Source organism: Lemur catta, chromosome 9 (genome assembly GCF_020740605.2).
Source record: "Lemur catta isolate mLemCat1 chromosome 9, mLemCat1.pri, whole genome shotgun sequence".
Lineage (NCBI taxonomy): Eukaryota > Metazoa > Chordata > Mammalia > Primates > Lemuridae > Lemur > Lemur catta.
In genome coordinates, this window is record NC_059136.1 from 39,630,210 (window position 1) to 39,650,994 (window position 20,785).

The 20,785-nt window shown below is 51.6% G+C and overlaps 1 protein-coding gene across 2 annotated transcripts in view; it reads right to left on the reverse strand.

The window, feature by feature from the left end:
- ZHX2 (zinc fingers and homeoboxes 2) overlaps window positions 1-20,785 on the reverse strand; it is a 158,425-nt gene that overhangs the window by 83,849 nt on the left and 53,791 nt on the right. The window contains exon 2 of one of the 2 annotated variants that reach the window (XM_045561852.1): window positions 4,070-4,120. The gene's annotated coding sequence lies outside the window, so the exon portion shown is untranslated. Of the gene's footprint in view, window positions 1-4,051; window positions 4,121-20,785 lie in introns of both variants that reach the window. The other variant, XM_045561851.1, reaches the window with a different exon arrangement.

The following is a 20,785-nucleotide window of genomic DNA, read 5'->3' on the forward strand; positions in this document are numbered from 1 at the left end:
CGTGTCATTCCCTTGGTTAGAAACTTCTGAAAGCTGCTCACAGCTCCCTGCAAACTGTTGCATCCGCAGCATGGCCTTTGAGGACCTTGCCTGTCCCGACTCTCCTACAGCAGGAGTGAAGTCCAGTGTTGACACTTGTGGCATTGAACGGAAGATGTGGACATGGCCCAATCCCTGTGTGGCTCAGTCTCTGCTACAGAAACCTGCTAAGAGACTCAGTCATATTGCAAAGACATTTGTCCACATGCATGTCAGGACCCTGGGAACTACTCCACTCAGAAGACCACAGAAACTCAAGTCGAAGATTTTAAGGCAACACTTCCTATTGCAGAATCATCAACAATATAAAAGTGCCTCTGAAAAACTCACAGGAGTCATTTGAAAAGTATGATGCTATTTTAAAAAATCTACTGTAACATCATTTCTTGAACATATTGCAAGAAGAAAGCTTCGCTTTCAGTGTGAATACAGATGGGAGGTGGTACTGGGGGAGAAGAAACTGCATTTCCTGACCATCGTTTGTGAGCGAGGTTGCATGCTAGGTCTCTTCCACGTCTTATCTCATTTACTCTCCCAAGCAACCCTGTGAGGTGTATTATTTCCCCTTTTTACAGACCAGGAAACTCACGAGAAACCTAGTTCTGGACTATTTTGTCTCATCTTCTGCATATCACTCTGGACAAACAGCTTATTCCCAGATAGTGCAAAGCCTCTAATTCAAATTCCCTGGCAATTAGAAGTAGAAGCAAAGTTGCCCATTGAATGAGTTTCTCCTTCAAACAATGCGCTGCTTTTGTTAGAGTTTCAGAGGTACCCAAGCCTAAGCACATAAAAAGAGTCAACTGGCCTAAAAGTACAGGCCAGGTGCTCTCAGCCATGTGGTCAGATCTGCTAAGTACAAGTCCTGTGGCCACTGCACCAGCACCAGCTAGCTGGGCAGGACTCAGTCCCTGTACTGAAAGGTGATAAAGCTCCCCTGCATGGGGCCAACACCCTGAGATTAGGACCTTCCACTCAGTAGGGTTGGTCCTAAAGTGGTGCAGATTAATGAAGTTTTGCTGTGCTTTGCCTCTCTGATATAAAACAAGGCTGCTGATATACAACCACAAAGTGTGAATGCAGGAAGGCGGACTCGGAAATCGCTTTGCCAAACGCTGGCACTCATGCTACAGTTCTCCTCCTTGGCAGACATCACTAATGCATTGCAGCACACTCTTTCCTGGGCGTGCCTCAGCACAGTGTCCCCCAGCAGCCATAACCAGCCAATCCCCTCTCCCTGCCCGCTTCCCACCCAAGGTGGAAGTGAGATTGTAGCCACTGGGCAGACTGGGTGGGGGGGTCACATGGGAAAAGGAAACTAGGATATTTTAGATCCCCTAGGCACAGAGGCTGTGCTTGTGTCATCCTACTGTCCAGCTAGGGGCAGGTGCCTGGGCAAGCTCATGCTATAACCCCAGGTCTACTACTAATGCAAGAAATGTGACCCTCACAAGTGTTTCAGGCTAATGCAATTTTAATTTGAAATATGCTCCAAATCCCAGGGTGGTGGGTGGTGCTTTCTGCAAAGTGAAGCAACGTTCTGGAAATCCAGGGACAAGCTGTTGGTCTCTCAGCCGTGGAGACAGCCAGACCTCACTGGGGAAGGGACGGGAAGGATGCTGACTGTGGGGCTTAAGGCAATGCTACCCATGATTGAGCTTTAATGATTCTTCATCTGTATCAACCAAATCTTTTCTTGGTGTTGGTGTTTTTGTTTCCAAGACCACTCCCACAAGGGAAGGAGGCCAGGACTGGGGTCTTCATTCACTGGGGCAAGCGGATGTTCTGAGCAGTCACAGAGCTACTCTCCACGAGGCCCCCAGCTAGGAATGAATGGCACAGCTGCCCCTGCCTTTGGACCAGCCTCAGAACCAGGAGGGACCATCCCGGGGAGAGAGCAGTAAGAACAGAACCACCCTAAGGCCTCCTCATGGCGTCTGTATCTCAATGAGCTCCCAGTGAGGGACTGCTTCCCTGGTCCCCTCCCCGCAGCTGCACCAGGGCCGCTCTGTCCCCCAACCTGTGCTATTTCATGTCCCAACATTGAGCAGGGTCATGACCCACACCTAGAATAAGAGCAAAGGCTAATATCTATTGAGCACTTATTCTGGCAGGGGGCCAGGCAGGTTCCTAAGAATTAATTCACTGAATCCTTATAGCCACTCTATGAGGCAGGAACTATCCCTATCCCCATTTGACAGATGAGGAGACTGAGGCATAGGGAGGCTGGCAACTTGCCTGAGGCCCCATAGCTGGTGGAAGAGCCAGGATTCCACTCTGCGGCCGGGCCCCAGGGACCCTGGGCTTTACCACAGCCCCCGGCCCTCTGCACAGCCCCTCATCACCTTATTTCCCCATCACTGATGAGCACCCACTGTGTGCCGGGTCCTGTGACTGCCAGGACACAGCTCCTGTTCTCAGAGCTCAGCTCCTGCCAAGTCACGGCTCACACTCACCATTCAGCCCTGCCCATCCTCTCCCTCCGCCCCAGTAGCGAGCCAGACTCGGCAGAACACACAGCCTGTGCACAGCCACTGTCAGACCCGATTCCCATCCAGGCTGTCAGCTGCTTAGAGAACACCACCGTCTCTGGCCCCCCACAGCGCCCCGGCCTCAGGGGCCCTTGGTAAACATTTACTGTTGCAGCTGACCCAGGCCTGGGGAAGAAGACCCAGTTACAAAGCACAAAGGAAGCCCATGCGCTGGTTATTCAGGGCCTCCCAAGTGCAAGGGGCATCCCTCCCGCGTAATTTCCCCATTTGCAACTGGAGTGCAATTTTTCTCACGCTCAGCGGGCCAGGTTTTGGTCACAGGAGTATGTGGAACTGGCCCTGTCCCTGCCAAAGGGCCCGTGGGCTCCCTCGGGAAGCCTTCTGCCTGGGCCACACCCACAGCTGCCTTCTTGGCGCCCGGGGGAGCAGGGGTGGGTCTTGTCACATGTTCTCCCTGTGCCTTTTCTTCCGGTCTGTGTGGTCTGGAACTCGGGCCAGATCCCTTGATGGCACAACTAACCGGTAACTCTTTTGTGGTCCTGGTATGGAACGGGTTCTCCAGAGCCTCTGAGCAAAACTCTCCCCTCATGCTTTGAGAGCTGCCCACCCATCACATAAGAATGTGTCTGGGGTGATGCCCATGACATGTGCACTGTCTGGCGTTGGCTCAGGTACAGCTGGCCAATGGGCAACAGGTCACAGGAGAGACCCTCAGGTCACCTTGTCTAGTGGCTTCCGAATGGTTTTATGGAGGAACCTACCACCTAAAACAGAAGCGGTGCGGAGAGAGTTTGTGTGCGTGAGCTCAGAAGCTTCCCTCACTCAGACTTCCCCTCAACCCTTTCCTTCCTCTACTGCCTGTCCCCTGGGGGCTCTAGATCACCAGGGAATAGTCTATGAAACACTGCCCAAGTCAAAGCTGCTCCCCCCTGCAACATTTCCCATGGACATTTCTCCAACCTCTGCTTGAATTCTGCCACCGACAGGGAACTCACTGCTTTCCCAATTTGCCTCCTGCACCTATGCATAGCTCTGCTGTTAGGGATTTTTCCTGAGATTGAGTCCACAGCTGTCCTCCTTCCTCTTGCTGGTGACAGTCCTCCAAATGTGCAAAGGTGGCTTTCTCGCCTTGCTTTAGCCCTGTCTCCTCAGGACTATGGTTTACCGACTGGTGCGATCCAGGTAGCCCCCTCTCTGTTCTAAGAGTATCTCCCTAACCTTGGAAGCAATTCTAAGCACATGCGCTCTGGATGGTGAGTCTGAGCTGTGGTCGTCTGGGCAGAGAGAGGACAGCCCAGCCACCTCCAGGCTCCACTTGGTCTGGGGAGGGATTGGCAGGGACCCAGAAAATTCCAAGGGACTCATACCTTGATTCTCGGCACTGTGCCATTCCCAGGTGCATGTGGATGGAAACAGTTTCAGAGCTGCCAGAGCTCAGCTGCCCCTGCCCTCCCATTCCTCTCCTTTCCCTTCCTGCCATCCAGCCGAGGCCGACCACCGCGGCGCACGTCAGCACTCACCCGTCCCGTATTGCTTACATCCTGGGGATCTGAATGGGTTGACTCCATGAACAGTCAGTGCATCAAGACCTATAAGAGAGAAACTCAGTGTTAAAAGCAGGGCAGAGCAACTGGGTGTCCATCTCTTTCCTAGCCGGCCTGAGTCACTGGGGGACGGGGATGGAAGTGGGAGGATGAATGAGGAGGACACGGTGAGGACCCAGCTGCTTGTTAAACCAACCTCAATATCTCTGGGCTTTGTGTCGACTCTGAGAAAGAAAAAAAAAAAAAAAAAAAAGAGACCCTGGCCCTGAATGAGTCAGCAGCTTGTTGAGAAGCAGGCTTTCTAGAAGAGCGAAACTAAAGGCAACATCCGAGGGGGTAAGGGTGGGGGAGGCCTCTCTTTAACCTCGCTCAGAGTCTCCTTGAGTCTTCAGGGCCTGTTCCTGGCAGCCGGCCCTTCACGGCTCCATCTTGGTGAAGGCGCAGGGGGGAGAGCTCTGCGCTCAGGCCTCAAGTCGAAAAGATACCGCAGTCCTTAAAACAAAAGCCCCCAAAGCATATTTATATCCTGGGAGACTCCTGCCAAGCGAACCCTGTGTGCTTTGAAAATTCCTCGGGAGAGCTGCAGCCGGAAGCACAAGCCGTGTGCCGGGCTCTGAGGATGTGTTCACGGCACGGCAAGTTGGGGCCTGAGCCCCAGAGGTTTCCGCGCCCGGCAGAGGCCACCTGCGGCCCACGTGCGTGCAGAGCCGCAGTCACTGCGCCGGGAGCTGCGAGCAGGGCGCGCTGTTCTGTCTCCCCACACCCGGCCTGCCTTTAAAGCCAAACTTGTTTTTTCTTGTTTCCCTAAGAATTCTGAGATGAGCAGAGGTTCCTCTCCTCTCCCGTTCCTGCTCTCGGAGGAGAACCTTTTGACTTGAAAGGAAACCTTCAGGCGGCAGCTTCTGTGTGGTGAGTACTTGGCACGCGCCAGGCACTTTGCACACCCGACCCGGAGTCTTGCAGCTCAGAGGTGCAGTCGCACCTGCTGGGAGCTTGTTGGAAAGGCAGAGTCCCAGGCCCCCCCACTCCCTGTGGAATCAGAACCTGTATTTTAACAAGACCCTCGGGTGATTCCTGGGCACGTTAAAGGCTGCAAAGTGCGGGTTTATAATCCTCTTAATCGCGGAAGGAAGGAAAGCAGAGCCCGTTCTCCGGGTGAGGAAATAGGCTCTAGAAGTGACACCATGGCTACTACGGCTGTACAGCTGTTAAGTGGCAAGGTGGATTCAGAGCCATGTCCAAGTGATTCCAAAGCCTGCGTTCCTTCCCACTGTGCCATTTGTGGGGAGCAAAGGGAGAGAGGGAAGGGGTGGGCAGGCAGGCCCAGCTTGGTGGGGGTGGCGGAGGGGAGGGTGGTGGCCAGGGGTGGGGGTGACCTTAGCCCTGGAGGGGGACGGTCAACCCAGGTGTGCTGCAGGGTGCTCAGAGAGGGAGGCGTTGAACACCGGAGGCAGGTTTCCCCTCCTCCTCGGTTTTGTCAAGGGTCAGCAAAATTCCCCAGTCAAAAGTTCTGGACCTCCTTCCTGCAGGAAAATTCAAGCTTCTACATTTAATCCTAGCAATTCTGTTGATTCCAGGGAGTTTAGCGCTCTTGCCCACTGCCCTTAGCACTGACCATCCAGAGGGAGAAGGAGCCCCAGGAGACGAGCTAACCCGAGTGCTCCAGGCACCGACCTGGAGGAAAGACGCTACTCTTTAAAACCCTTTGTAGCTGAGAAAGAGCTTTTCATCCACCAGCTAATCGGCTCCTTACTTTTAAGGCGCATGTCATTAGTCCTGTTTTGCAGTTGAGAAAACTGAGGCACAGAGAGGGTAAGTTACTTTCCTGAGGACACACAGCTCTCAGGCAGGCTGGGTTACTGTCCTCTGACTGTAAATCCACAGCTACAGCCAGGGTAGTCCAGCTGCTCCTGGAGGGGAGGGGGACATCACAGCACAGGTTTATGATGCTTTGGATCAGTGTCTCCCAACTCCATAAGCTCTGGCTCCACTCTGCTTGCAAAGTGGTTTTACTGAATAGACTCACAGACCAAGGGGAAAACAGAGCACAACCCACGCAGGGCACATGGCTGGCACTTTTCTCAATGTAAACTAGCCAGCTGGCATTCCTGGCTTATCAATTAGTCATGTGTTACAATATACATCGTTCGTTCTACTGCACTTGCTTCTGTAAGACACATTAGCTCAGATATAGGGGACGGATATAAAGTGTGGAAGGAGTCTTGGTTCACAGGCAAATACTCCCAGCATGTTAATATTATGCAACGCCAAGTAACCACAGCTGGATGCAGTGTGCCCTGACCCAGCTGAGTGCAGTAAGCCATGGAGGACTCCACGCCGTCTACACCCACTTACCCCAAGCTCTTCCTTCCGGCTCAGTGTGGGCACGTGTTCCGTGTTAGATGTGTTTGTTGCTCAGTTCTCCCTGATCTTTGTGCAAAGGCCATGCTGAACCACCCAACAAAGCTACATTTTAGCAAAGCCTGAACTGCTCTTCCACCTGTAACTTCAGATAAAGTTATCTGTCCACTCCTGCCTCTGCAACTCAGCAGCCTCAAGCCTCCTCTAGCTGCCTGCCTTCAAGCTCCTCCTTTTTGTTTTTAAAATATAGCCCTATGATTCCTCAGGTCCTAAAGTTACTGCTCTTTCTTTATTTTCAATTCAAAATTTAGCATGCCATTTTAACTATGCTACTCTCATCACTAGGACTGTTCTTTGTTAGTGTTTCAGGAGTTGTGAGTGGGGAGATGCAACCCTAACATTCCCTAAATCTGTGATTTTTTAGTTTTTCAGAATGCAAGGATTTAGAGAAATGCATACATTATTTTATAGCAGAAATGCCTGCATAATGAAGTTCCATTTTAGGTACTAATATATATACATAACTTAAGTGTATAATATATTAATACATAGTTGTTAAATATTGAACATGTTAATATTAAATATTGAGTATAGTAAACATTCAGTTAATGATTATTGAGCACTCATATATATCGATTCTGTGCTAAACACCAGATAGACATAAATAAATAATAAGTCCCTACTCTTAAGAAACTGACAGTATAAAAAAGGAGAAAGATGAATCATAGACTGAGCATGAAAAAGTACAAAGTATAAAAGGGGTGCAAGGTAGGAGCAGCTAATAGACCCCCCACCTGGCCTGGGACAAACACCCCACTCCCCACCCCTGGCCTGCAAGGCCCAGCACCTGCTCCCCTCCCCACCCTACCTCACCCCACTGTGTTCCTGGCTTGCTGGCTTTTGCCCAGTTTCTTGAGCCCACCCTGCTCCACAGCCACAGGGCTACGACGTTTCAGTCCCTTTCTCTCCAAGGCTCTGCTCTCCCTCTTTCCCTAATGAACACTGACTTCCCTGCAGGCGAGAGGGAGGCCATAGTATACAGTGCTTAGAACAGCATGAGCAGGTGCGTCGGCTGCTCTTATTATGGACAGCACCTGTGATCATCCTCCACTGACTAGGCAGCAACTTGAGCCCAGAGGGGCAGAGTGGCTTGGCCAGGGGTGCACAGTGCGTTATTCTCGGAGCGGGGGAATCTCACTGAATTGGCTCTTTTCCTCGTTTATCCTTGAACCCAGCACTGCACCATCACCCACTAGACCCCAACCAGTGTGCAGGAAAGGGCGCTGGTCTTGGAGGCAGCAGGCCCCAGTCTGGTCCTGCTTCTCTCAAACACACAGTGCTGTGTGTCCTCCTGCCGATCACTTCCCTCTCGGGACCGTGGTTTCCTCCTCAGCCCAGCGGGGCTGTAAGCAGAGCCTGTCTCCTCTGGCTGGGTGGGGATCCCAGGCCAGGGTACACGTGGAGCACAGCCCACCTGCGTGCAGAAAGCAGCAGCTCTCATTAGGAAGCATTATACACAGATTACAGGACTTTCAGTGCCCTCGGAGCTCTCATTGTGCACACGTTTCCAGCACTCCTTTCTCCAGAACAGGCTGGTCAGACAGAGAAAACTGCAATAAGGGAAAAATCTGTTGGTAGCATTTCCCATGGGTCCTCCATACTCCTTTCGGCCTAGGTTAACCTGTCAGATTGCGGGCATCTGACCGGGAGGATGAGGGGAGCGACTTGAACAATTTGTGGAAGAAGAGAAACACCCTCCCTTAGGGTCACTCCCTGTAACAAAGTTTGTCCCATTCTGTTTTCCATTTGGCAAACATTTAGCAGATGAATAAGAAACTCCAAGTCTAGGGAAAAGGGCCTCATGTCCTGAGGTGACAGCATCACATCGCAGGGAAGGGCGTGTGTGCAACCTCTGGAGCACAGGGAGGGAGAGAAGAGCTCTGGCTGGAGCCAGCCCAGACTGGAAATGAGAGTAAGGCCAAGCTCAGAAAAGGTGGACGGACAGCAATAAGCTACTTCCGTGGAGCTCGAGCTTGGCCATCACTCTGCAAGCAAGAAGTGCAGCCTTCAGCTGCCTGTCTTTGTTGAAGATAATATTTCACCTTGGTCACTAACAATAGCCTGAAATTTGGAAGGGCAGAGAGGAGCATCACTAGGGAGCATCTCACGCCCCAGCCAGCGCTTCCTGAGCGTGCTCTGTGCCAGGCACTGGGCTGGCTCTTACGTCTCACATCTCTTCTGCACAGCAGCTGTGAGCAGCAGGTGTTCACACACCAGATGTACAGATGGCAAACCTGAGTCTGACAGAGATTTAAAAAGCTGCCCGTTGTCACAAGAGCAGAAAGTCCACCGAGGGGGTTTGAACTGAGGCCTGCCTTAGTCGTCTTTCCATTTTCTTCCCCACGCTGCCTCTTCAACTTTGGCTCCGTGGCTGGAGTTGCTGGCAAACTGGGCCATCTCTCCCACCATCCGCAACCCATTTTCCTCTAAGATCCCCCAAGAGGACAGAAGAGGCTGAGTTCACAACCGCCCTGGGGTGCATACGTGCGGCTCAACATCTTGAACGTCTTTGAGAATACCAAATTCTACTCTCGAATTGACTCAGATTTGTTTCAAAATATTTCTCCCTCAAAATTGTCAAGTACAACTGACACTCCAGGAAGACGTGCCCAGCACTGGGGAGGGCAGCATCTAATTTTTCTTTTTTTTCCTCCTGCAACAGTGTCACAGGGCAGTGTCCATTTTGCTCACTGATGTCTCCTTGTTCTTTCAACAACTCTTTTTTGGGCACTGACCATGGCCAGGCCGTGGGGAGATAAGGGGAACCCCAGCCTTACTATCGGGCTGGAGATAAAGACTTCAATGACATTATTGTGCTAATCAAAGCACCATGCAACGGTGGCCAGATTGCACGGAGAGGCACAGGAGGATACAGCAGACTATGGTGAGGCCTAGAAGACACATGGCACAAACCAGGCAGACAGGAAGGAAGGGCTGAGGGAGCGGAGAAGGGTGTGTGAGGCTGTGGCGGGAGGGGCATGGCCGACCCCAAAGACAGGCAGCTGGCCAGAGTGCCTAGAGTGAGAAGGCCAGAGAAACAGCGGGGCCAGATCTTCTGGGGCTTGGAGTCCTTTCAAGAAGTTGGTTCTTTAGCTGTGAGTGATGCAAAGAGTTGGATTCTGTGTCTTCAGGTGCCTGGCACATGGTGGCCCTCAGAAGTATTATTATTTGCTTGCTGAATGGAAGGAGGTAACCTGTTTACCTCCAGGCCCCCCAGCAATCTGAGAAGCACCACTGGGGACCCTGCAATCTTTAGAAAGGGCAACCATAGGGCGATCTAGTTTGTGTAGGGAAAAATTCTCCCCGGGCACCTGGCCTGTGCCCCCTTCTGCCAGGCTTTGGGGAAGCCTGGCTCCAGCGCGGCTGCGGGCAGATGTGAGAGGGCTGAATACACCTTTGATTACGGCTCCTGTTTCGGAGGGAAAGACACAGCTCCCTGGAGATTGGAAATCTATGAAAATGAGCTCTCAAAAAAGCGATGTAAGTGAGCTGAAAACAGAAGCCCTCTGGGCGGGAGGTGGTTTCTTTCTTTAAAATAAACAACAGCAAAGAGATCAACCTGGGAGAACCAGGTTCTTCATAATCCCCAGCGGGCAGGAACGAAAGGGAAGTGTCAGAAAGTGGCGGAAGACTCTTCCAGAACAGCGCCTGGTTAGGATGTGCAGACATCAGCTCCGAGAATGGGTCTGTCTTCCTCCTTGGTTAACCCCAATTTCTTTAGCATGGGGAGACAGTACATTCCTGGTGGGAGACTAACAGACCTAGTTTAGAATACGGTTTCTGCCATTTAAGAACTTTATGTCCAGAGACACATATTTGATCTCCTTTGAGCCTTAGTTTTGTCATCTGTAAGATGGGATATGATGGGGATTAGATGATATTATGAAAGTCAGGTGCTGGGGTTTGAACCCAAGTCTGTCTGAGTGTCATTGTTCCATTTCCCCCTACACTGCTTCTTGAACTTGGGACATGTTTGTTCTCACCTCATGACTACTTGATACATAATAGGTGTAGCTTAATAAATGCTGGTTCTGCTTCCTTTCTTTTCACATCTCTTATTTCTTTCAACCACATTTAGCAAAACTCTGGGTATCCAGGAGGTGCCAAATAAACCCATGGAATTGGATCCACCTCTGTACAATGCAGTGAGCATACAGAAGAAGGCAGCTAGCTGTGTTTTCTCCCAACTGTATCTTGTTTCAAACCCTTTATTAAATGTCTTAAGTATTACTTGCCTTCAGGGTCAAAATAAAATTTCCAGAGGTTTCCACTTTGCACTCATAAATGATTCTCACTAAACTCCCCCCCTTTTTAAAAAAAATGTGTGTGTGAGCACATAAACGTACTGACTCATAGCTGGAAAAACTCTCTCTCCCTAACACATTCCAAATTTGTCAAGTCACATGAATTGAGTAAGAGCATTTAACGTGGCTGCTAGCCCCAAACTGGCGGGCAGTTAAGCCAGTGACTCAGGCCTTCCCTGCCCCTCTCCTCCAAGCACGCGTGTGGCTGGGGGCACACTCTGGCCCTGGGCAGTGCACACATGAGGCAGATGCAGAAAATGCAAGCACAGGAAAGGATCTGTCAACAAGCTGAAGCCAAACTGCAACTGCAAGGCAGTATAATATATTTTCAAAAAAATCAAATACAAACTTGCATATAGAATCACCAAAGTGTAACAACTTCATTTAGGGAGTGAAGTTGATGCTGGCTATTCTATCAAGCACTTTATTTGCAAGCATGACTCACTTAAGCCTCAAAGCCACCCAGGTAGGTAGGCACTATGATTATCTCTATTTTATAAGTGAGGAAACTGAGGCACCAAGAGTTAAGTAACTTGCCTAAGGTACGCAGTATGCACAAGGCAGAGCCGAGACTCAATCCAGTCTGGATAGATGGATGCTATTGCACACCCAACCATTCATTCAGAAAGAAGAGAGCTCTTTTGCATAGGAGAAAGAAAACCACATTTATTCCACAAATATCTACCCAACACTTAGAATACTGTACCAGGTGTCAAAAGAGAGGCTAATGGTGAGCATGGAAAAATAGGGACAATTTGGTTACTGCTTCAATGAGTTTGAAATTATGTAGAGGAGCTATGATGCACTCACAAATAATTACAATACAAATTAAGTGAAAACACCCACGACGGGATTATAAAGTGGCACGGATGGGAGGGCTTGTGAAAATGACTCTGGCCGGGGTGACCTGGAAGCGCTGCCTGGCGTAGGTGCCATTTAAGCTAGGAGGAGGCTAGAGGAGGTCTTGCCTGCTTAATGCCAGTGAGTACACCCAGGTGGCCAGTGCCCTGGGAGTCCCCACCTTGGTTCTGATCCGGGCCCCACCCCCTGGTGGGAACATCATCCTTGGGGAGCCTCTCTGTCTGGCCGTGAGGAGCACAGGCAGAGGGGAAGGAGGGAAAGAGGTGTCCAGCGACTAGAAGTTCGGGGAGAGGAGCAGGACGTCAGGGCAAGGTGGAGGGGTGTGCAACTGGCCAGAGCGGGAGCTCCAGTCCTACTTCCAACCGGACTGGCTCCGAGCAAGTGCCCTGCTTTTGGGCCTCAGTTTCTCTCCTCCACAAGGAGGGAGATGAAGGAAGTGCCTGGATGTTCCAGCTGGGTGGGACCTTGGAGAGCTCCCAGGTTATCCCATCATGTTATAGATGAGGGAACCAAGGGCAGGGGAAGCTGCGTTCATGGAAGCCCTTAGATTTGAATCCAAATGTGTGGGATGAACACTCGGCTCCCAGGTCCCAATGCGGCCCCTTTTCTGACTCCTCAAGGGGTGCGTGGACCTCCGCCAGAAGTCCAGGGGGCTCGGGGCTTCTGTGGGAGGAGGGGAGACAGGGCTGCCAGACGTGCCTCAGCCGGTGGACCGGGCTCGGCCCCGGACCCTGAGAGGCGCAGCCCTCCCGGCTCACCCTCCGCGCAGAGACCCCTTGCCCTGCGCTCTGGACGTTTCCAGGAAACCGTGACCAGTTTCTCTGCAGCCATGGCTTGCCCTGACAAGACGTACATCTGGTTGTGACTCACACGGCTGGATTCCCGCCCAGGGCCGTCCATCTTGAGTGGGGAGCACATCCTCTCCCACTGACAACCTGCCCACCCCACTGTGACAATGGCGGCTGCCGCTGCCCTTGTCAGCCAACGCTGAGGTCACACAAATGGCTCCTCGGGCCTCCTCGCCTGGCCTTCCCCTCAGAACCGGCTCTGGCCTGGGTGGCCCTCAGACACTAGGCCCCTCAACCAAGTTCCCTCCTTCTCCCTGTCCCGGCTCCGGCCGTCCTTCCCAACCACTCCGGCCCTCACTGAGCCACTCTCCTGTGAAATCCCACTCTGACTACGGTTTGCATTCCAGTTTAGCTGGGGCCATACCCTGCAGGGCTGGACAGCCGCCCTGCCTCCATCCAAGGGTGGCAGATGCAGAGGATGGGGCCACGCGCAATAACACCCACAACAATCACAACAAATACCAACACACGCACATCAAGGGTGCCCACCCCTGGGCCTTTGCACTTGCTGTCTCTCCTGCGTGGAATGCTCTGGCCCGAGTCTTTATATGGCTGTCAGCTCCTCGTCAAAGTCGTCTCCCCAGTGAGGCCTTTCCTGACCTCTCCACCCAGCTTCCTTCCCCGCCACTCTCCATTTTACCACCCGTTTTATTTTCCTACACCACAGATCCCATTCTCAAATTACTGACTTGTTACCTGCTCACATAATTGTTCCTTTATTATACGTCTCCCCCAGTAAGCAGGAGAGCCGAGGGTTCTGCTGTGTCTAGTGCACCCCTGGCTCCTGGCACCCGGCAGGGGGCTCAGCACAGAGCGAAATCAGGCGTGTTGCTAGACACTGTGGATGTGCATTAACCTCACTGAATGCTCACACAAACCCTGTGTGGTTGGGATCATCGCCCCCATTTTGCAGGTGAGAAATCTGAGGCCCAGAGTACTTAAATAGGTTGTCTAAGGTCACTTGGCAAAGGAGGTGTCAGAGTTAGACATCAAACTTGAATTTGGTATGGAAAACCCACGCTTTTAATCACTGGGCTCCGCTGCTTCCCTTCAGTGTTTCCAGAGCCCCCATACTAAGGACACAGGGAAAACCTGTGGATCAAATGATCGGGACTGCCATGTTTTACAGAAGCCAAAGTGCCAGGTCTGAGCAAAGTCCTCCCTTCCTCCCTCTCTCGTCTAAGCTCTGACAATGTAGAGAATTACACGACTCACAGAGGGGCTCCCAGGAGCTTCAAACTGGTGGCCCATGGTCCAAATACCAGCCATAAAGTTGTTTTATTGGGCTGGCACGATATGTTAAAAATGAGGAACCGGAATGTCCTTGGTGGGGCAGATGTTCTTTGCTCCTTCCACACATGGCACCACTCCCCGCTGTCCTACATCCCATGACCCACGGGCTGTGTTAAGTGCCTGTGACACTGCGAGAACAGTGCAGGGTGTCCTGGACAGAGTGACAGCAGGGTGGGGAGAAGGGAACGGGGAGATGGTGGGTGAGAGGAGGCCGCATGGAGAAGGTGGCGCTTGGTCTGCTCCATGAAGGATGGGTGACAGTCACAGGTGGAGAGGGGTGGGGGAGTGTGCATGCCAGTGAGGGGAGTGGAGGGGCGAGGTCCAGAGGAAGGGTGTACGATGGTTGAGTGTGGCTGAGATGAGGGCAGGGGGAGCTAGTGTGTGGGCAGGAGGGGCAGGTGCAGTAAGCGCAGGGGTGCACACACCACCCCGAGGAATTTGGACACTGTCCTTCATGACCCAGAAGTCCCAGAAGGATTTAACCAGGGAGGGAACATGAGACCATCGTGTTAACACAGTCAGATGCTGATTTCCCACTTCCCAGCTGTGTGACTGTCTGCAACTGTTGCTTTGGGGGTCTGTGGGCTCAAGCACCCAATCTGTAAAATGGGCATCAAAAACCTATGTGTCTCAAAGGAGTACAGTGGGGATTAGAAGGAAACAAAACATGAGAAGCCCCCAGCACAATTCCTGGCACAAAGAAGGCCCTCAACCAAGGACAGCTATCATGATGATGCGTGTTTACTACGAATCTAGTGGTGGCACACCTGCGAGGTGGCTGAGAGGAAGTACTTGTGGGAGGCAGGAAGAGGTAAATGTGATCTTAAGATCAGTTTTCTCAACGTGTGCCTCAGTTTCCTCATCTATAAAATGGGAATAGCCCAGCTGCTTTGAAGTTAGGAAACACCAAGCAACCATAAGGGTTTCCTTTTCCTTTTCCTATGGAGCGTGATGATTGGAGGGGGGCTAGGCACCTGCGGCTCTTATTTCTACAAATCTCTGAGGCAAGAAAAGCAGCAAAGGACAGACAGCACAGTGAGACGCAAGCAAGAACTTGATAAAAAGGAAGCCTGCAGCTTAGACCACCCCTTGAAATATTCTTGGCTTAGCTGTGTTGCATCCCATTCTGCTGCTCTCCTTTTGCATTCATGCCCATGGCTCAAAACTCCTACCAGATTCTCAGTCTCAAAAGCGTAGATGTTTTTCAGCTGGAAAATATGATCAAGTGCATTCCCCACGATTTACAGATAAGGAAGCTGACAGTCACAATAGAGAACCGGTTACAAACTCTCCTTAAGAGAAAGGACTGCCCGAGTTCACCTCGGGCTCTGCCAATTATTAGCTGTGTGACTTTAGCTAAGTTATTTAATGTCTCTGTGCCTATGTGACTAGTATCAAGTGAGGTTAGTGAGTGCTTACTCCCAAGAGTGGTTTGGGGAATTAACTGAGTTGGTGAGTTTAAAGCATGAGGAACGTGCCTAGCAGTTGGTAGGATTCGGGAACTGAGAGTCACTATGATTATTTAAAGCCACAAGGTATGTTAGTGATAGAGCTGGGAACGAATCTTGGCACAGACTAGTGCCCTCTGCATCACTCCACACTGAAATATTTAATTCTAATCAATATGCCGTGTTTACTAAAAGGCAGAAAAATAAACTGACCTGTTTTTGGAATAAAAGGCTCATTCATGTAGCCCGTGTGCCCCATTTCTGGAGCATTCTGGGCCACCAAAGTCTGGCAGTAACTGAATAGTGCAACAATGCTTCGTAGACACCTTTCTTGCCACCTCCAGTTGTAGCATCCAGGGAGGCAGTGAAAATAGTTCCCAGAATTTTAAAAATTAAACAGGAAGAAGACCCAAATCAACGCGGGGCGAGCTGCTCAGATGTCGCAGGCACGGCCACTGTCTTTCTGGAACTTTCACGCGGCGCGTTTCCATTTCCAAATCTCTTTTATTTACAGTCTTTCGTTTCTGCCTTATGCCAGATGCTGATTGAGAAAGTGGGTTCTGGAGTAAGACTAGTTGGTTCAGACTCTGCTGCTAACACTGACTCGGTTGGGTGGCCAAGGGACACATATTCACTCTCTCTGAGCCCCCAGGACCTTGGCAAACCAGGACATTACAGTACTGACCGTACGGTTGCTGGAGATGTGAGGTCACACCTACAAAGCCAGAGCCTGGCCCACAATCACTCCCTCATCCAGGAAATGTTTACAATGTGGCTAACGTGTGCCAGGTGCTGGGGATTGGGGAGCAATCAAAACACAGTCCTTCCCTGTGTGGAGGCTGAGTGTAATGGGGAAAGCAGACGATTCGACAAGCAAATAAACATGTCAGGTGGCGCTGAGTGCTCTGAAGGAATGGAGATTGGTAGGTTGCTATTTTAGCTGTGACCTTGTGGTGGTCAGGGAGGGGCCTCCTTGAGGGGGTGTCTTTTAAGCAGAACCTGAATGCAGTGAGGGGGAAAACCACACAGAGAGCTTGGAAAGGAGCGTTCTAGGCTAACAGCCACCCACATGCGAGTGCACATGACGTGTGTCCCAGGATGAGCCCCCAGGCCAGGTGGCTGCAGCAGAGTGGCAGGTGACGGAGGGGCAGGAATGATGTGGGGAGTGACAAAATCTGACTTATGTTTTTAAAAAGTAGCTCTAAATAGATAGTCATGGGGCATGTGCAGGGCATGGGGGTGGCGGTGGGCAAGAGACGAAGCCCAGAGGACAGCCGACGGCTAGTGCAGGGATCCACGTGGGGGGCGGTGGTGGCCTGAACTGGGGATAGTGGCAGAGGCAGCATCACTGAAGGGGAAGTGGCTGCTCACACATGTCCTGTGTAACTCCAGGGGTGCCATTCACACCTACCAAAACGTGAAGGGTGCCCCCTGGGGTGGGTGCAACAGGGGGACCCCCAGGAGGCTGGGGTCAGGTTGGGGATACAGTCTGAAGACAGAACAGCCAAGATTAATAGATGGCATGAAGTGTGAAAGAAGAAAAAGAAACACAGGTTACTTGTGGGAGGTTGGCCCGAGCACTGAGGTTAACAGAGGTCCTATTTACTGAGATGCTGAAGACCGGGAAAGAGTCAAGAGTTAATTTTAGACGTGTTGAGTTTGGGAAGTCTCTTAATGAAAGTTGGCTGCGATGATGATGGTCATGGTAATTGTGGAAGAGTGCCTCAGTGAGGATTATGGAAAGAGCAAACATCGAGTGTTTGCTGTGTGCCGGGCACCAAACTCATTAATTCATTTAATCTCCATAACATGGCAGGCACCACTGTCACCCCCATTTGACAGATGAGAGTAGTAGGCTGAGTGTGCCCCCAATGACATGCCCAAGTCCTAGTCCTCAGAACCTGTGAATGTGAACTTACTTGGAAAGAGCCTTTGCAGATAGAATTAAGTTAAGGGTCTCAAGACAAGATCATCTTGGATTATTCAGATGGGCCCTGAATCCACTGGCAAGAGTCCTCCTGAGAAACCCAGAGGAGAAACTCACAGAGGAAGAGAGGGTGGGTGAAGACAGAGGCAGAGACTGGACCCGTGCAGTTACAAGGAATGCCAGCAGCCACCAGAAGCTGGAAGAGGCCAAGAAGGATTTTCCCTAGAGCCTCAGAGGGAACGGGGCCCTGCTGACACTGGATTGCAGACTTTCGGCCTCCAGAACTAAGAGAGAATAAGTTTCTATTGTTTTAAGCCATCTAGTTTGTGGTAATTTGTTCCAGCAACCCCAGGAAAATAATACAAGGAGGAAAACCAGGCACAGAGAAGTGAAGACACTTGACCAAAGTCACACAGCAAGTGAGCAGCAGAGCTGGGGAATGGCAGCACCAAGCTCCCTCAGGCCTCCAGCAGGGAGGCTGGTTGCCTCTGTACTTTCTGTCCCCACTTTTCCACCTCAAAAGACCGAGGAAGGGCTTTGCCAAGCCATGCCAACATGTCTTGGCAGCCACCTCACACAGCCAGGGCCTTGCCGGGAATGCTGTCCACTCTGACGGTTTTAGTTTACAGCTGCTGGGTCCGCAGGCAAGTGGCCATGAAGAGACCCTGGTGGGGCGGCCGCCTCGGTAAATAGATTTCAGTGGCACCGCAGGACTCATAACAATCACTCAGGAAACGAGGGCTGTCTGGATTTCAAAGCCGCCTCCTCTTTCCATGAGAGCCCAGCCGAAATCTCTGGGCTCTGCTCTGCCCTGGCCGCGAGGCCTGGGGACAGGAGCTCCAGGGCAGGGCTGCAGGCAGCTCCTGAACCGCGGCCAGCGGGCCAGAAACGGGTCTCTGAAGAAACAGTGATTGTCCATTTCCTCTCCCTCTGATGCCCAGGAAAATATTTTACTGGACAAGAAGTAAATATTGGGAATTCAGGGAAAACATCCTTCCCGGTCCCCTGCCTTGTCACATCGTCATTATTTTGACAGAGAGGGACAGTGGGATCCGCAAGCAAACAAGGCCTGTGAATGGGACCTGAACGTCGGAAACCGTGTTCTCAGAACACTTAATGAGGAGAGGTCAGTTAATTTGGGGGGTCGGGGATGGGAGAGCAGGAGATGGGGGAAGTGCTCTATTTATGAAGAATAAAGTAATTAAATCCAGGTCAGCGGAGGGAGCCACTGGGCTGAAACAAATGTGGAGGCCGTGGGGGAAGGCGAGAGGCAAAGGAGCAGGCGTCACAGCGGGCTCACGGCCGCCAGCATCTCCAGGGACAGCCGCTGATGTCCAGTGGCTGTGTCAGAAACAGGGACTGTCTCTCTGGAGGGCGGGAGCGGGTCCTGCAGGCCCTTCTCCCCCACAGGCGTGCGCGCACACACACACACACACACACACGACACACAAGACACACAAGACACACAACACACAAAACACACACAACACACACTGCTCTCTCCGATCCACGGGGTTTCACTCCTGCACTCACTCACGCCTCAAAATATGTTTTGAAGGTAGATTTTAAACATGCTCACAGAAGTGACGCAGCCAAAGGAGAACCATTGTTTCCAAAAGCTCACTGTGGTGGACCTTTTACATTTACCTAGTGGTGTGGCCTCTGGACAAGATATGTTTGGAAGCCCTCGCTTGGAGCTGTCCTCAGAGTCAAATTACGAGACAAAGAGTAACACCGGGCACATTCCTGTATAATTGCCCCCTAGTCCGACCACCCCACCCCCACAGCTGTATTTCTTAAGGGAAGTCACACTCCTGGTTCCTCAGATGTGACTGGTGCAGCCACCTCCAAAGGGCAGAGACTTGCCAACACCAAGGATAAGAACATGGTGCTGGGTGGTGGCAGTGGTGGTGGTGGTGGTGGGGGGGCGTGCCCAGGTGTTCTTGTGCCTGGGGTGCTCGGTGCCAGGCACCACCTTTGGAATAAAGGGTGAGCTCCCCAAGGGGACAGCAACGGTGAGCCCACCACCCATTTGCTAATGCACGTTCTAGGGATTAGTACTTTTATTATTTTTTAGAAGCCAGTTGTTTAATGCGTCATGGCACCTGCTCTGGGCTTGGCCCTGGGCCGGCACAGGGGGATAGAGAGTGACAAGGCATAAGTCCGAGACCCACACTCGAGGATGGCACCATGTGCTTGTCCATGGAGCCTGGGGCTGCTGGGGAGGGTGGGAGGCTCCACCCTAGAAACCCACCAGAGAAGGGCACCAGAGGGGGGGCGTCAAGGAGGGAGGTGGGGGGGTGGGGCCTGAACCCTACTTCAAAGGATGCAGAGGTGACGGGCAGGTGCCTGGGACAGGAGGCAGGGAGGGGAGGACAGGCTTAGAGTGCCCACCTTGGGGGAAGGCAGACTTGCAAGGGAAAAGTGGGGAGATTTCTGGCTGGGGCAGAGAGGTGGGGACAGAAGAATTTCACAAGGACCCCGCCCTGGCAGGAGCCTTCCTGTCCAACTGAATATCCCTTTGGGACATAGAATCCCGTTGAGAGTGGCATCCAGGGACACCATAGTGTGTACCCAGCTTGATTCCACTACAGAGAGTGTACATCACAGTCTCACTGTGCCTCGGTTTCTCTATCTGGAAGCTAATCCTAATGTTAACAACAGCTAACAATCATGTGCCAAGCCCTGTTCTGAGTACCTTATCTGGCTCAACTCTTAACTTAATAATGCTATTATTATCCTAATTTTACATGCTCTTGGCTACTATAGTCCTTGGCCTCTGTAGTCCTTGGTCACTATAGTCCTAGAGCTACACATGCCATTTATCTTACCTCAGGGATTTCCACGAGGCCAAAATCAAGCAATGTGCATAAAAGAGGTCTTTTAATAGAATGGCACTCTATAAATGCTTATTATTGTTGTTGATGTTATTATAATTTTATTAAGCTTCATCTATTCAAAAGTCACCATTAGAGTAAAGGTTACTTAAGGCCTGAGTACAACAGTTAAGAAAAAAAAGAAGGAATCATTTTCAAACATTAGCAGAGGAAAGATCCCGTGGAGATTGGCAAAAGAAAAAGTTACCCAAAGTCTGAAACATTAGAAGGTAGGACATCGGGGGTTTTTGTTTGTTTCTTGTACCAGGCCCAACATTCTGAGAAGGGTCATTAATCGCTCCCTGGTTCCCTGGCGGCAGAAGGAATAAAATACAGGGCTTCTCAGAGCCGGCGGCAGCATTCTTTGCAGACAGGCTGAGCAGGGATGGCCCTGAGCTCACCCAGCTCACGGAAAGCATTTATTCAATGCCCAGGAGCAAGTGAATAAGACCTGCTCTCTGCCAGAGAAGGCCGAGGGTTCGGGGAACTCTCTCCTCTTTGCAAAAACAGTCAGGGCCTAGATGGCTGGAACCCGACAGGCTCACAGGGATGGCCTGACTGCCCTCCCCCCGCCTCCGAAACCTGTTCCTCCTGCAGACTTCCCACCACCAGCCACCTGCCAACCCACTAGGAAACTGGGAGCCAGCCTCGGTTCTCCCGTCTCTGCCAACATCTACATCCAATCCACAGTAAGGCTATCTTTGACCTTCTGCACAGCTCTGCATCCATCCA